This window comes from Cotesia glomerata, linkage group LG5 (genome assembly GCF_020080835.1).
Source record: "Cotesia glomerata isolate CgM1 linkage group LG5, MPM_Cglom_v2.3, whole genome shotgun sequence".
NCBI classification, from domain to species: Eukaryota; Metazoa; Arthropoda; class Insecta; order Hymenoptera; family Braconidae; genus Cotesia; species Cotesia glomerata.
The window spans coordinates 2,523,126-2,540,630 of record NC_058162.1 but is presented as its reverse complement, the minus strand read 5'-3'; the positions used below and the strand labels follow the sequence as shown (position 1 = coordinate 2,540,630).

Sequence of the window (17,505 nt, the reverse complement as noted above, 5' to 3'; positions counted from 1 at the left end):
TATAAGGTTTACTCAGTGAAAGAGAAAGAAAAGAGAACGATCGTCTGTAGTCTGATTATATTATATATTATGTAGTATGTGGTGTGTGTTTGCTTTCTGGTGAAAGGGATACACTATATATATCTATATATTTTATAAATTGTAAATAAATACATAAATAAATAAATTTATACAGGTTTACTCTCTTTCTGAATGTCGCCGAAATTTAAGACATGGAATATAATACATGACATCTCGGTGCCCAGGCTAATGAAATGTCCGATGATAAGACCACAAGATGGATTGCTACGTGTAATTATTACTTTTTGTTTTGTTTTTTATTGTGTCAATAAATTATTTTAACCATTTATATAATAGAGTGGAAAATATTTACGAGAGTTATGTTTAATGGTAATTTAAATACTTTTAATTTTTTTTTTTTATTGTAGAAATTACATACAATTATCGGTAGAAATACCTAGATTGTTATTTAGTGCTTTAATAATGGTACGGGATTATTTATTTGAAAAATTAATTTCCTGTATAGAAATAAATTTTTTTTTTTCTTTAAATATCTATCAATAATAAATAGAAATATTTAATTGTAAAAAATTAAAATAGAATTTTTTTTTTAATAAAAATAAAAAAAAATTTAATCAGTAAATTTATGATAAAAATCTGAAAATTTATTAAATAAATTTAATAATTATTTTAATTCAATAATTATTAAAATAATTTTTGATTATTAAATAATCTTTAATTTAATAATTATTTTAATTTAATAATTTAATAATAATTTTTTTTTTCTTTAAATGTCTATCAATAATAAATAGAAATATTTAATTGTAAAAAATTGAAATAGAACTTTTTTTTTAACAAAAATAAAATAAAATTAATCAGTAAATTTATGATAAAAATCTGAAAATTTATTAAATAAATTTAATAATTTTTTTTTCTTTAAATATCTATCAATAAATATAAATATTTAATTGTAAAAATTAAAATAGAATTTTTTTTTTAATAAGAATATTTAAAAAAATTTGATGAATAAAATTTGAAAATTTATTAAATAAATTTAATACATTTCTTTTTCAATGAAAATTAATTGCAAAAATTTATTATAAAAAAATAAATGCCGAATTAAAAAAAAAAATCATTAATTTTTTAGTTTGTTTTTTTTTAAGTATATTTTTAAATTAAAAAAAATAAAAATTTCTTGATAATTATTGCATAATAAACTTACAATTGTAATTAAGAATACTTTTCCCCGACTAAATTTGTTATTATTATAAATTAGACATTCAAATTTTTCAAACGCGCATAATTAAGATAACTTGTTACATGCTTTGTAAATAGTTGTGTAATAAAAATATTATGATTAGCGCTTTATAATTGATTGTTGCTTGGTGTTACGGTTGAAATAAATTATGTAGATATATATAATATTAGGAATTTCACAGACAAAGTCTCTTTGATATAAGCTTACTATTTAATCAACCAATACGATTTATTTTTTTTTTAAGATTAGACGTTCTAATTTTTGGTTAGTATTGATATTGATAAGTTATCTCTTTAAAAAAAGTAACTTCAATATATTTTTAAATATTACTAGCATATAATGAAGATTTATTAAACTTCTATTATCTCAATTATATTATCTATATTTATCGGTCATTCTGCCAAATTTTTTTTTGAAGCGCGGCCGTTGATCTTTTTGAAGTTGTCATTTTGCAAAGTTAAGATTAGCACTAGTTTAACTTTGATAACTTTTGAACCTTTTTTTTTTGTAAAAAAATTATTGATTTTAATAAAACAATTTTATGTAGGGGACGGACGGGCAAGACGGAGAGGGCGGGTAAAATGAATAATCGTTTTAAATCGCTGGTCGGTCGATAGAAACATTTTAGACAGCAATCTATCAATCTATTATGTAACTACACTTACCGTTATCGATAAAGCATTGGTTTTGCATACTTGTGGGAATTTTTTTTATAAATATTGAAATTTAGGAAAAAAAAAAATTTTAAATCGTGTGGCATACAGTACTTAGTTTAATGTTGTTAAGGACGATGCAGATTTGATTTTTTTTCTTCATATTCAGGACGCGGTTGATATTTTTGCGACGATTGTTTTGATTGAAATGTATTTTCCAATCAGTATTCGTTTTACGCGACCTGAGTATTCATTTTGCCCGCCCTGGTAGGGCAAAACGGATAATGTTGACTTTTTTTTTTTTTTTAATTTCGAAGAAGAATTTCTTTGTTATTATTTTTACTTTACTTTAATTATAAACTTCAATTACCCAAAAAATTATTAGCCAAAGTTAAGAATGGATATGATTGTAATATATATTTGTTATTTCATTTTCAAATTAACATATCCGTTTTGCCCGTCTTTCCCCTACAGAAAAAAATAATTTCTATTAGCAAAAAATTGATTAAAAAAATAAGTTATGAAAAGTGTATTAATATTAAGAGCCAAATGTTGTGTGAGTCACTGTTTGCAGGGAAGAAAAAACCTTAAGACCAGCGGGGGTCAATTTTAAGAAAAAAAATTTTTTTTCCAATAGAATAATCCCAAGAATATAGGGTAAGTGTGAGTATTACTGCCGATTTTTTTATTTTAATTATAAATAAATACTTGCGCCTTTTAAATTAAAAAAAAATGTTGCTAGTAATTGAAATCTTCAAGAAAATATTTACATAGTAGTTTTACACGTACAACAATTATTTAATTTGTTATTAATAAATTAAAATTAACTGGCTGTACAGGTAGTAAATTATAGCTTTTTTGTGAGTTTTTGTACTAAAAGATCTTTTTCTTTACATAAAATGGTTCAAATTTAATATTTTTTTTATTTAAAAGTAAGATAACCCTTCTTGAATATCAGTTATATATTAAAAATTGAATTTTGATCAATTAATATTAATATCAATAGTTTATCGCACTCTTGATTTTTTTTTGAGTTAATAATGAGTCAAACTTTGGTTTAAAGAAAAAAATCTATTGTTATTTTTGGAAAATTTAATAAAAATGCTTTCGAAGTAAGAAAATCACAAAACAAACTAGAAAATGCAGCCTATCCTTAATACTTAATAAAAATTAAAACAGTTCTCGGATATTTAACAGCCAACAGTTTGAAAATACCGGCTGGGCAACCTTCATTTAATTTATTATTAATTTGACTCAAATTTACTTTTTATGACCTCATGCACTAGAGGCACCTGGACTCCCAATTGATTTAAACCCCAAACTTTCTGCTAACAGAAAAGCTGCCAGGGGTGGTGCGAACATTTTGGCTTCAATACTAATCTCAGGTTATTATTATTTAGGAAAATTTTCTGAGCTGCCTGACCTCTTCTAGATTTTAACGATACAAACAGCGAGACTACTGGCCCTACCTCTTCCCTCATAAACCCTTTAGCCGACTGTAAAATAATAACAAAAAATAAAATAATTATCATTTTTATTGCAGCGATTTTAATTCACCACGAGGAAAGTTTGGTCATTAAAATATGAAGTGACCAAAAATATAATATTTAAACATGTTTTTGGCAAGCAGGTACTTATTTAAACCCCTTTAATGTTTGGGTTATTTAAGCAACAGGGAAAGTCTCCAAAGTTTGAACCTGGGTTCCCATCCCTGAATTTTATGGAAACTGAGTGCTGTGCTGCAAAATGAATCAGCCAGACGCTCCCATTGGCCTGCCTCTGCTACCATTACTTCAATTCGCTGGCCTTCCCTTTTGAATCAGACCTGATTCTGAATTAGATTTTGTGATACTTTTGACTCTGTTAAGTTATAGCCTGATTTCAATCAAACAATAAATATTTGATTATAGAAAATTTCATTTAATTTTTTATATTGATTATTAAAAGCGAAAATTCATTTTTGATTAAAATTTTATTAAAATTGAAAACCTCTTACTTACATTTTATTAATTTGAAATAGAACTTTTAAAAATGAATAAAAATTAAGCTTAATAAACAAGAAAAAATAGACTGATGTTTAATTTATATAAATTTTGACTAAAAAATATTTAAGCACTCTGAAGAACCTTTAAAGCTGCCAGAACCAAATAAAAATTTCAAGTTTACAATAAACAAATATCTCAATTGTACCTGTACTTTCAATTCTATTGATTTGTTTCAAAAAGGATAAAGTTAGCTCCGCCTGGAGTACCATTTATTATTTTGCAGGCTTTTCATATATGTATATATATAATATATAAATATATGAAAATTGATGTGGGTACTCTAAATAAAAGCTCTTGATGAGTGTAACACGGGATGAGCTGTCTTTAAGGCATCACAGAAGTCATTCTGACCAAATTCACGGCGAGCTTTTTATGGAGTGGCTTTTATAAGTATACATATATATGGCTTATATATGAAAGAGAAAAATTGATGTGGGCACTAAAATGAAAGGGTCTTGATGAGTGTAAACACGGAGAGCTATACCCTTAAAAATGCCTGACAGTTCTGCCGCGATGGGCCTTAATTTATGTTGAATTCTGCACCCTGTGGGAAGTTTTAACAATGTTTCTGAAAAGTGAGGGCAAGACCATCCTGATGGCAGGCTTGAGCCAAGAGCTTTCTCTCTGGTCTGAGCACATATACATATGGCAATATATATACCTAAAATTAGTGAACCGATGAAAATGATTTAGATGAAAGCTTTAAAATGAGTCAAAGATATGTAAGTTCTGCTCTTGTCATGACAAATTGTACTTCAGTTTTCTGACCATTGAAGCTTCTTTAAGAGAAGCCAGTCCTGAGGAAGCATACCTCTGATCAGTATTCTTTCATTGACCTCACCAGCCATGTATTTCTTATATATTTTTCTATATGGAGTATATATATATAAAAGAGAAAGAGAGAGAGGTATATATAAGTAGCATATATATGGGAGGGTAAATATATGCTTATTATAAGTAAACAGGCGAAAAATTCTGATGGGCACTCCAAATTGAAGCCCTGATGATGTAACATCGGATGAGCTTATTTCTGAAAATCAATAGTTCTATGCGTCATTTAAATTAGTATCTGAGTAGAATTTTCAATGTAGCTCAATAGATTTGTTAAAATGGTGAATTTCAACAAATACTCTTGGTTTCCAATATATTGATTAATCTTCAAAGCGACAGCCAAGAGAAAGTGGTTCTTGCCATTGGTGAAGTATGAAACATAATAACGATGTGTTTGCTCCTGCTCAAGCCTGATTATTTTATGAGAAGCGAAGCACAAGGGCGTGGGTCATGGATAATTGATCTGATTTGCCCTCATTCCTTCAAGCTGATTGATTTTTCTTTGCTAAAAACCACAAAGTTACATTAAGCTTGATTTTTCTCATTGATAAAGTCATCGTATTTTTGTCAAGTAAATTTATCATTTTAATTAACAATTTTAATATACTGAATAAATTGGCCTTACTAATATTAATCATTTTATCACTTTATTCATTGTCAAACCTTTGTATAATAGGCCAAATCTTTTGTCCCTCAGAGCTTTTGTGTCCCTTTCAAAGCCTCTGGGATGAGCAACACTGGGATTAGCTTTAAGGGTCTCAAAAACATCTAATAATTTGCTGTCCTATCTTGTAACTCTAGTCACTACTTGGCCGATTAAAGAGAAAGCTTCTGTCTGGTTGTATTGAGCAGGTCTTGGCCAAAACCAATTTCCATTTTTCAAGTTTATATGGCGAGGTGCTGGTAATGTACCCAGGCCCAAATGAAAAGTTTTGATGAAAATAATGGGACATATATTTTTAAAAAGCTTATTAGCAAAAAGTAAAATTTCGATGCCTTTGCTTGAACCTAGTAATGAAGTTATCATAAATAAAGTTAAAAATGGAAGAAAAAACTGAGTGGGGAGAAAGTGTCAAAAAGCATCCCAAGTTCTGCAGCCGCCCCACGAAATTTTAATTATGCAGCCTCCCATTGCCTGCCAATCTTTGGCTTCAATACAAATTTATATGGATAGCCAAGCATTCATCTGGCTTTTTAACATTTAGACTCAAACAAACTATGTGCTTGGCAGGCGGCTTTTGCAAGTGGAAGCCATGGCAAAACCCCTATTGATGGGGATCAAGAGTAAGAAAATTTATTAATGAGCTTAACCTGAGGCAATGCCAAGGAGTAGTGGCTTGACATGGAATTCCATCCATGTCATGAGGCTTGATATGGCATAAACCTGTTTAATGCAAAAAATAGTCATATGATTTTTAAAGCCTGGTCTTATTATTTGTTTCTAGTTGGTATGTAAAATATTAAAACCACTTTAAGCAAATAAAAATAAGTGACAATCCAAGTAAAATTACTAAAAAATTTGAAGAATCCTATCATGTGAAAAATTTAATTCCAATGTGTTGCTTAACCAAACAACAATCTTGGGTCTTGAAAGCTGATATGGGCAACGACTGGCAGTACCATGGCTTAAACATTTTTGCTTAAATATTTTCCCAATATATATATTTAATGAAATGCCATGGAAATGTCAAATGTCAGTTAATGTAACTAGTGAAAAATTATTAAATAAAATTGGAGTTTTATATCAATGTCCAGTAATATCTTTTATATATAAAATCATTTCAAAAACACGTTTGACGCAATAATAATAACTACAGATAAACGGAATTCATTCAATTGGTCTCACATTTTATTTTTCATTTAGTATTTTATATATGTATACAATATATATATTTGGGTGATCGTGATAGCATTAACATTCTTATGTTTCTTGTTTGCTTTTGCTTGCTGTTAAAACGCTTTACAACATACATAATACTTTTATTTTCCTTTTATTCGACCTGAATTCGTATCAAAGTGAAATTGTGCCCAAGGCAGGGGCAGGTCTACTTCGTTATTTATTTCTCTTATCATTTTTTTAATTCTTTCGACTCGATTCCTGTCCAAGTGTTACAATATCAAAAAATAATATAAACAAAAAAAATTTATTTTTAATTCTGGTTAATAAATTTCTAATACAATCAATTTTCGTCTTAGGCTCTATATAAGATTAAGAAATATCAAATAAAAAATTTATTGAAATGAAAATAATGTAGTAATTGATTAAATTAACAATCAATGTCAGATTAGCTCCTAAAGAGTGTAAAAAAAATTATTTTAATTTTATTACTTAATTCCTGAAACTAAACTCTCTTTTAGGGAGACGATTTAGCGACCATGCGCCACCTGTTGGTTCTTTTCGAAACTAACTTTGGTCAAAAAATTATTTATGACTATATTAAACTTAATTTGTCATATTTAAAGCCATCTGAGGATATATTAAGCCATATATAGCTTCTTATGATCAGATATGGCAATATAAAATTTTTTTTTTATGAAATTTTGACAAAAGTCCAAAAAAAAAGCAATGACTGGTCACAATTGATACTGACGGTCTGCTTACGTTGTTAAACAGAGATCAGAGTTAGCCAGTTTACTACCGCTAGATATTATACTGACCCGGTGACTCATGTGGAAATCTTCGAGCATAGATGGGTAGACAAGAAAAATCCCACCGCGCATTCTTTACGCACATTCACGTCTTTTATATCTATATCTGTATCTATACTTTACTTTAACTTACAAACGACAGAAAGTATCATCTATGCAAGGCACATTATGTGTTTATATGTATGTATGTATGTATAATGATTGAAAAGTTTTAAAACCGGTTCATTCCTCTTTCTCTTTCTCTTGAAAATAACGTATTATATCCATTACCCGTTCCATTATTGTAGAGCCACGAAAAACACATAACAATATTAAACCGATTATCTGGTGATCGTGACGTACACCTGATGATGATACTTAAATGTCTTTTTTTTTTCCTTTTCATAATTTCAGTACTCTTAAGAGCTAAGAGCAAGGTTTTATTTGGAATTATTAAATTTCTTATTAAATTAAATTTACTTCTTGCAAAATAATTAGTTTTTTGAGTCACAAATCAAAAGAAAATTTTTCCAAGTGTATTATATGGTTACTCGTAAAAAATATAAAAAGTTTGGAAAATCCAAAATTGCACACTTCATAATCTCATTTTCCATAATAAAATTGATTAAAATAAAATACAAATAATACTTTTAAATCTTTCGCGCCATTGTCCATCCAGAAAAGAAAAGGCACTACGCATGTATTGTAAACGAACCTTATTTACATTGATATAGATATACAAACGATTAGTGGATTTTTAGTTTATTGCTAATTATAAATAAACTACATTGAATTAGACCGTGATCTTCGAAAGGACTTAGTTTTAAATCATACTGAAGCGTATAAAAAAAAATGGACTTGATCAGTTAATTTTTTCAGCAGTTATCGTGAACACGCCAGTTTCCATACATACATTTGACAGCCGGACAAACACGGAATAATTTTTTTAAACATTTTTTTTATTCATTTAAAAAGCAAAATGTCTTTTAAAAATGTCATAAGTGTTGGAATTAGTGTTTTTCCATTACATTTATGTGTAAATATTGTTCTACAAGTGCGATAGAACATAAATAGAGACAATTTTAGTTCAAGAAATCGCTTAATTTTTGTAAGGCGAATGTAGAGCACAACCTCATCCGCTCTGCTTATTAGGTGTGCAAAAGTTTGGAAAATCCAAAAGTGCACGCCTCATAATCTCATTTTCCATAATAAAATTGATTGAAATAAAATACAAAAAATACTTTTAAATCTTTCGCGCCATTGTCCATCCAGAAAAGAAAAGGCACTACGCATGTATTGTAAACGAACCTTATTTACATTGATATAGATATACAAACGATTAGTGGATTTTTAGTTTATTGCTAATTATAAATAAACTACATTGAATTAGACCGTGATCTTCGAAAGGACTTAGTTTTAAATCATACTGAAGCGTATAAAAAAAAATGGACTTGATCAGTTAATTTTTTCAGCAGTTATCGTGAACACGCCAGTTTCCATACATACATTTGACAGCCGGACAAACACGGAATAATTTTTTTAAACATTTTTTTTATTTATTTAAAAAGCAAAATGTCTTTTAAAAAGGTCAAAAGTGTTGAAACTAGTGTTTTTCCATTACATTTATGTGTAAATATTATTCTACAAATGTGATAGAATATAAATAGAGACAATTTTAGTTCAAGAAATTGCTTGATTTTTATACCTTATCCACTTGGCTAATTTATTAATCTATCGCTCAAATTTTTGAATCAAAAAACTAAATCCTAACAATTAAACCTGCCAGTTGTGTCCTTGCTCGAATTAATGGAGCGAGGGCACTTACATTAAAAGTTTATTAGTGTACAAAAAAAAATAAAAAATAACCACCGAATATGTATTAAGGTCATTAAGATTCGAAAAAATTAGCATTACATATAGAGAGCATCGGTGAGCAACTCTCGCGGAATTTATTTTATTAAAGTCTATTTTTGGACTATCTAAAATCAAAAAATAAACAACTTAAAGTCTAAATGCTTTCTCCAATGTCATTCTCATTGAATTAAATTACTGACAGGTAAAGCGGTGTTTATTTTTATTTTAATCGGTATCGGGGTCTCTCTCTCTCTCTCTCTCTCTGGTAGTATAGTTGTTGATCGAGAAAAAAGGTTTTGTAATTGAATTTCGATGGATAGCTGTTGTATGTTGTGTATTGTATATTGTATGGAGCGTACAGAGCGTACAGAGTGTACAGAGCTCATGCGTCACGGCCTCAACTCGCACGTCGGACAAACGATCGTAAGCGGGTAAAAGCGAAATAACGGAGTACTCTCGAGCAGTAAGGTTACTTACTTTTCTATCTTTTACTCACTCGCTCATTTATTTAATGCCTTTACGTATTTTAACTCTTTCTCTCGCCCTCTATAAGAGTATTATATCAAACAAGGTACGGGGCTAACTCTAACTATACACTTATACACTGCTCTCACGGTTTTACTCTTTCGAAATCACACTCTACACTCGTTTGTTATTTTGTTCCTATTATTATCATTATCTTTATCGTTATTTATTTATTATTATTATTAGAGGTTTTTTTTTATTGCTGCGGTTGATCCTGTGCCGTAAATTTAAAATCCAATTGTCTTATCGAATTCGATAAAACAGTCCTTACTTTTTCCGCCGGTTCTTTCTTTTTCTTTTATTTTATTTTACACTCGAAATTACATTTGTTAAACCACTGAATGCCAATATTTTATTGTACGGTACATTTCTTCTCGCACCAGATAGATATTTGTTATAAAAAGTCAAGAGCAATCCGTTATTTGGCATTTCCGTTTTCTTATATAGTCTTTAGTGCCTTTTAACTGTTACACTGAAAAAAGTTTAAGTTGAATCAAGATGAAAAATTCTTAAATTAAGTAAAATTTACTTAAGCCAAGAAAAATTTATTAGTTTAAGAATTTTTCTATTAAAATCAAGAAGATAAAGTTCTTCAAAATTATTTACTTCATTCAACTTCTTTAAGGATTCAAAACATCTGCTTTCATAACAAATATCAAAAGTACGATACTAAACAATTAATTCATGTGCAATATCACCAATTTTATATTTATTTTTTTCATTTTCATTATTTATATTTATATTAAATTCAAACATCACTTAAAATATATTATTGTTACTACACGGAAAAAAAAATTTCGTTCTGGTAACGTACCCGCATGGAAAAATATAAATGCGAAAAATATATGCAAATATATATTTTCACATATATTTTTTTTACGCTAAATATATGTCCGCATATATGCGTAGATATATGTTCACATATTTGCGTGCATATATGTTCACATATATGTCCGCATATAAATGTCTAGAGATACACAGAAAAAAATTTAACTTGAATTAAGAAAATAATTTTGAAAAATTTAACTTTCTTGATTTGAGTAAAAAATTTTTCAAACTTAGAAATTTTTTTTTTCAGTGTATGCTTACATATATGTCTACGTATATGTAAGCATGTATATCTGTATCTATGTGAAAAATATATGTTGACATATTTTTTTTGCGTAAATATATGCGGCATATATATTATATATATGCGGCATATATATTATATATGCGACATATATTTTTGACATATATATTTCTCCATGCGGGTAACTGTAGAGTTACCACAACTATACACAGTTTACTGTTCGTTGTAGAGTTACAGTAACAAAATGTTATTTGGTTCTGATAACTCTATATTGTTGAGCTTTCAGAGCTCAACGGGATTGTTGGGAGAGCCAAACGGTATAGTTGGGAGCGCTCTACGTTGCGCAGAAGTGGAGTGCGCTGACATATTTCATAACCTTCTAAAATGAAAAACAGAATTATTTTGTTACTAATCCATATTATTAAAAATATATGAGGACAATTAAGTTCCCAATTTATTTATTTAAGGAAATAGGTTTTTTTTTGTCAAATTGAATTTCGTTAGAACAGTTTTGTATTTATGGTTTTTCAAGGTTCATTTGCAGTGACTGTTAATTTAATTTATTAGTTGAATATATTGTGATAAGTGATAAGTTATCGGAATACATTGAAAAGATCCCATTTAACAAAAAATAAAATTTGTTTTCATTTATCTTTTCTTGTGCACATACGGTAGTGATTTTATGTCCAATATTTATTGATATAATTAAGAAAATGAGATAATTTTGTGACGACCATATTTTTATTTTACAAATAATTTTTATTTGTAGTATAAATTCTATCATTATTTTATTTCTATTACAATACTATTCTTATAGGGACCGAGCCCTAACTGTAGAGGCAGCACATCTGTCGGAAGTGGCGCACTCTGGTGTTAAATTTACACAAAAAACGGGCAAAAATATTGCAATTGTTAATGAAATAATAATGAAAAATAGGAAAAAATAATTAATTACAGTTTTTAACGGGTAACAACCGATCGTATTCAAAGCAGAAATGATTGAAATTGTGAAAAAACTTTTGAACCTAGATATTTATGGAATCTAGTTGAAGAAAAACATTTAAATACCTGAGAAAACATGAGCGCTAGGTTATGTCCCACTCCAGTTGCACTTCTATCGAGGTTATTTGTCTACCATTTTTCGACCGCGAACCACAGCCAGTCAGAGAAAAACATCAAAATTTCAGTGGTTAATTTATTTTACACTTTCAGTCCAGTGTAATTATATAATTTAAAGTATAACTAAATTATATTGATAAAAATACTCCCAAAAATCTATCCATTTATTAAGATAAAAATTAATAAAAAGTGAAACTCATGTAAAAATTCAAAACTTTTGCCCGTAATTTGTACATTTAAGTCACCAGTTGGCGTGACAGTCTAGAGGCTCGGTCCCTATTTGTCATATACAATTATTGTTGGCAATATAAATTCATTCTGCCGCATGTATTTATTAAATTTTCAATGCTAAATCGTAAAAAATAATTATTAAGCAGACTTCCAAAAATTTGTTATAGTTTTAGAACTATCCTGTAGAGTTGTGAGAGGTAAATAACGTTTAGCTCTCAGAGCTCAACGATGTAGAGTTGCAGAAGCCAAACGGTATTGTTACTATAAGAATACGTTAACCTACTGGAACTTTTTACAACTAACTACTATAGAGTTCCTATAGCAAAATTTTTTTCTCCGTGTAAAATACTGTACTTAAGAATTTTTAAAATTACACTTTTGAGTATTGTTTTAAAAATACTTTCTTCCGTAAAGCACGTTCAAGAATAGAAAGTAAATTTTAAATATTTTTTTTTGTAGTATACTACAATGATTAGATGTAAATTCAGCATTTTATAAACAAGAGATGCCCAAAAATGTACGCCTGCTTTTCATATTTTAGTTTACATTTTAACTCCTAATAGAAACTTCACTTTAAATTCAACGTTGTTTCTTTTTGTTCTGATATCTTTTTGGTTTTTTATCATTTTTGTTTGTTATTAAAAACTTTAATTAATATCTTTGAAAAACATCATCAGCGCGATATCATACAGCTATTAAAAAATTTATTAACGACAGTAAAACATTTTTATTGATCCAATCACCTTGGAATAAAATGTTATAGAATAGTATTGGAAAACTCAAGGGACCAACTGTCAAGGATTGAAAAATTTAATCTTTGGAAAGATTTATTATGTTATTTTTCATTTTTTTTTAATAATAAATTTAAATTTGAAAAGGAGTTGAAATAAAAAATTGTTTTAAATAAATTAAAATAAATATTCATAAGAATTTTTGAGTAAAAAAATTAATTTTCAAATTATTTATTAAAAAATTATTAAAATAATTTTAACTTTTACTTCTTTTTTTACTAAAAAAAAAAAAAAAATTTGAAGTTTAATACAAAATTAATATCCTCCAAAAATTCTATAAATAAAATTAAAAATTTTTTTTTATTATTAAAAACTTTAATTTTTTATGAAAAATTAATGCAATTTTTATAAGTTTTTTTTTTCTATTGTATTAAAAAAAAAAAAAACTGTTACGATAATATCAACCTAAAATGGCTGGAAATAAGACCCCTGCTGTGAATTTTTGTTCATGGTATTAAATAATAATAATAATACGCTACCGACCGTCTAGAGCTAAGAAACTTAATTTTCACAGTGTCATAATTATTGAAATATTTAAGAATGATAATATTAATAATAATGATAATAATAATGTGTGGCATTTAAATATATTTTCTTCTAGAAAAATACAACATAGCGCAACAACTGTTTAATTCTAGTCCACAGAAATTAGTTTTACCCAATCAAAAAATAAAAACATTAATCGGTTGGATCGGACAAATAGTGACACGATAAGAGAATTGATAGCAACTATTATATTAAATTATATGAACTGGCAAGTAGGCCCGGCGGTATCAGGTATCAAGCAGGCCTACTGTGCCAATAGGATCGTTAGTTATTCTCTTCCGTATGTATATGCACCGATAGCGACTTTAATTAACCGACTATCACGTGTTAGTCTGAAAGTAACGGGTTAAACTGTTGAGAGACAGGGGGTATAAATAATATATAGATTAACTCGAAAGGCGCGTGCAAAAATATATAGTTTATCTCTTAGACTTTAGATAAAATATACAATATTGTACGTTTCCTATAAAAGTTACATTACGCCTTCGTTAAAGGCGAGAAAATATTTTTTTAGAGAAATATTCAAAGATTAAGTACGAATTTTTATTTATTTTTTGTGATAAGTCTTATTAAATTTTAATTAATATATACTAGTAACTTTGCAGTCACTATGTGACTGCCGTGATTTGTGAACTATAAATTAATAAAATTTTGCTGTATTAAATAATGAATTTTGTTAAATTGCACTGTACTTTCTTAAATATTGACGTTTTTAAAGATATAAGCTCATCCCGATGTTACACTCATCGATACCTTTCATTTCAGTACCCACATAAATTTTTCATATATTTATATATATTATATACATGTATATGTGAGAAATATATCAAAATGCATGTGGGTACTCAAATGAAAGTTCTTGATGAGTATAACATCGGGATGAGCTTATATCTTTAAAAATGTCAATAGTTAAGAAAATACAGTGCAATTTAACATAATCAAGAAATGACCCTGTATCTTGAGAACTACTGACATTTTTAAAGATATAAATTCACCCCGACATCAGACTCATCGAGACCTTTCATTTGAGTACCCACATCAATTTTTCATATATATATATATATATATTATATATATGTATATATGAAAAATATATGAAAATGCATGTGGGTACTCAAATGAAAACTCTTGATAAGTATAACATCGGGATGCGCTTATATATTTGAAAATGTCAATAGTTAAGAAAGTGCAGTGCAATTCAACATAATTAATAAATTACCTTGTATCTTGAGAACTATTGACATTTTTAAAGATATAAATTCACCCCGACATCGGACTCATCGAGACCTTTCATTTGAGTACCTACATCAATTTTTCATATATTTTTATATATTATATATATGTATATATGAAAAATATATCAAAATGCATGTGGGTACTCAAATGAAAGCTCTTGATGAGTATAACTTAGGGATGAGCTTATATCTTTAACAATGTCGATAGTTAAGAAAATACAGTGCAATTTAACATAATCAAGAAATGACCCTGTATCTTGAGAACTATTGACATTTTTAAAGATATAAATTCACCCCGACATCGGACTCACCGAGACCTTTCATTTGAGTACCCACATCAATTTTTCATATATTTATATATATTATATATTTGTATATATAAAAAATATATTAAAAATGCATGTGGGTACTCAAATGAAAGCTCTTGATGATTGTAAAATCAGGATGATCTTATATTTTTAAAAATGTCAATAGTTAAAAATGTACACTGCAATTTAACAAAATTCATTATTTAATAAAACAAAATTTTATTTATTTACAGTTCACAATCACGGCAGTCACATAGTGACTGCAAGGTTGCTGGTATTTATTTAATTTTCTTAAAGGAATTTTCACTACTTTTTTTTCCACAGGTTAAACAAAAACATACTTAATTTTTAAAACTATACATCATAAAAATAACAAACAAAAAAAAATAAAAAACACGTCCATTAGAGAAGATCGGTGTAGCTTATAAAATTCTAATGATAATGATATTGATAATTAATAACGACCATTACCGTTGAAGTTAATTGACAATTAACAGCGGTGATAGATGACGAAATCCAGTAAAAATCAACAACATAAAAAAAAAACAGGAGATAATTAAAACAAGATCAACGTACGATGAACTAGAGTGATATTAAATTGACAGGTACGTGCGGGTGAAGAGTGGAAGTAAATTACGCAAGGCCGAGTAGTCACCTTGGCAAGTATCTTTCTTCAGAGCACCTTTTTCTCTGTAAACCCCTCTCTCTTTCTCTTTCTCTCTCTTTCTCGAACTGAGTGTGGCTGTGTGTATGGATTGGTTAAGTCGTAGTACTACAACTGGGATAGCGGAACTGTTGCTTTACAGTTATGGGTCCGGAGATCGAGATATGCCGGAGTTTACTTTCTGGATCTTGATTGCATACTGCAAACTACTTAGTTGCTGTTCAGTTGCATTGCTCGGGATATGATAGAACTATACTGGAGATGAGACTGCTCAATACTTCATCTCGCTGCAAGTGCGCTCTAGATATAAACTCTAGGTAGATTTAATTTACTTTAACTGACTCGAGATTATGGCAATAACTTCGCTTGAGACACTTTCAAGCTTAATAATCGGTGTGATGAAATTTTTAATGCTTATGTGAGTATGTATACATGTATAAATGTATGTAAATACAGATATATATGTATATATATTTTTTTAATTTATGTACAGTCGACTACCTCTAAAGTTGCTCTAAACTGTCAATAAATTTATTTTTTCTGAAACTATTTATTTTTTTATTGTAAATCTATTTTTATAGTGAGTGTGTGCGATGTGAAGATTATCCATATATTTTTATTATAAAAATATAACACACAGATTATTTTTACATAAAAAAACAACTTTGTAAATAGTCACACTAAAAAAAATTTTTAATTGGGGTAAATTTAATTTAACATCGTGATAAGCTTATATTTTTAAGAATGTCAATAGTTCACAAGATACAAGGTCATTTCTTAATTATGTTAAATTGCACTGTACTTTTTTAACTATTGACGTTTTCTAAGATATAAGCTCATCCCGATGTTATATTCATCAAGAGCTTTCATTTGAATACCCACATGCATTTTGATATATTTTTCATATATACATATATGTATTATATATAAATATATATAACATATGAAAAATTGATGTGGGCACTCAAATGAAAGGTCTCGATGAGTGTAACATCGGAATGAGCTTTTATCTTAAAAAATGTCAATAATTCACAAGATATAAGGTCATTTCTTAATTATGTTAAATTGCACTGTACTTTTTAAATATTGATATTTTTGAAGATATAAGCTCATCCCGATGTTACACTCATCAAGAACTTTCATTTGAGTACCCACATGATATTTTTTATATATTTTATATATATGGCATTTGTGAAATATATAAATATATAAAATATATGAAAAATTGATGTGGGTACTTAAATGAAAGGTCTTGTAGAGTGTAACATCAAGATGAGCCTATATCTTAAAAAATGTCAATAGTTCTCAAGATTCAAGGTCGTTTCTTAATTATGTTAAATTGCACTGTACTTTCTTAAATATTGATATTTTTAAAGATATAAGCTCATCTCAATGTTACACTCACCAAGAGCTTTCATTTAAGTACCCACATAAATTTTTCACATATTTATATATATTATATATATGTATATATGAAAAAAATATCAAAATGCATGTAGGTACTCAAATGAAAGGTCTTGACGAGTGTAACATCATAATGAGCTTATATCTTTAAAAATGTCAATAGTTCACGTGATACAAGGTCATTTCTTAATTATGTATCTGGAGATAAAAATTTTCGAATGCTGCTTAAATACTTATCATTATAAATTGACTATAGGTAAAAATGATATGAAACCTTGAAAAGGCACAACTCCAGGTCAAGATTTTTCCAACGACCCCAAATTTAACCATAAAAACCAATT

The 17,505-nt window shown here is 28.1% G+C and overlaps 1 long non-coding RNA gene across 1 annotated transcript; it reads left to right on the top strand.

Moving 5' to 3' along the window:
* The first annotated feature begins 12,146 nt into the window (after window positions 1-12,146).
* Window positions 12,147-16,501, top strand: LOC123265579. The gene is made up of 3 exons (XR_006509612.1): window positions 12,147-12,267; window positions 12,980-12,983; window positions 16,490-16,501. It is a non-coding gene; the product is annotated as an uncharacterized LOC123265579 (long non-coding RNA).
* Window positions 16,502-17,505: the final 1,004 nt, after the last annotated feature.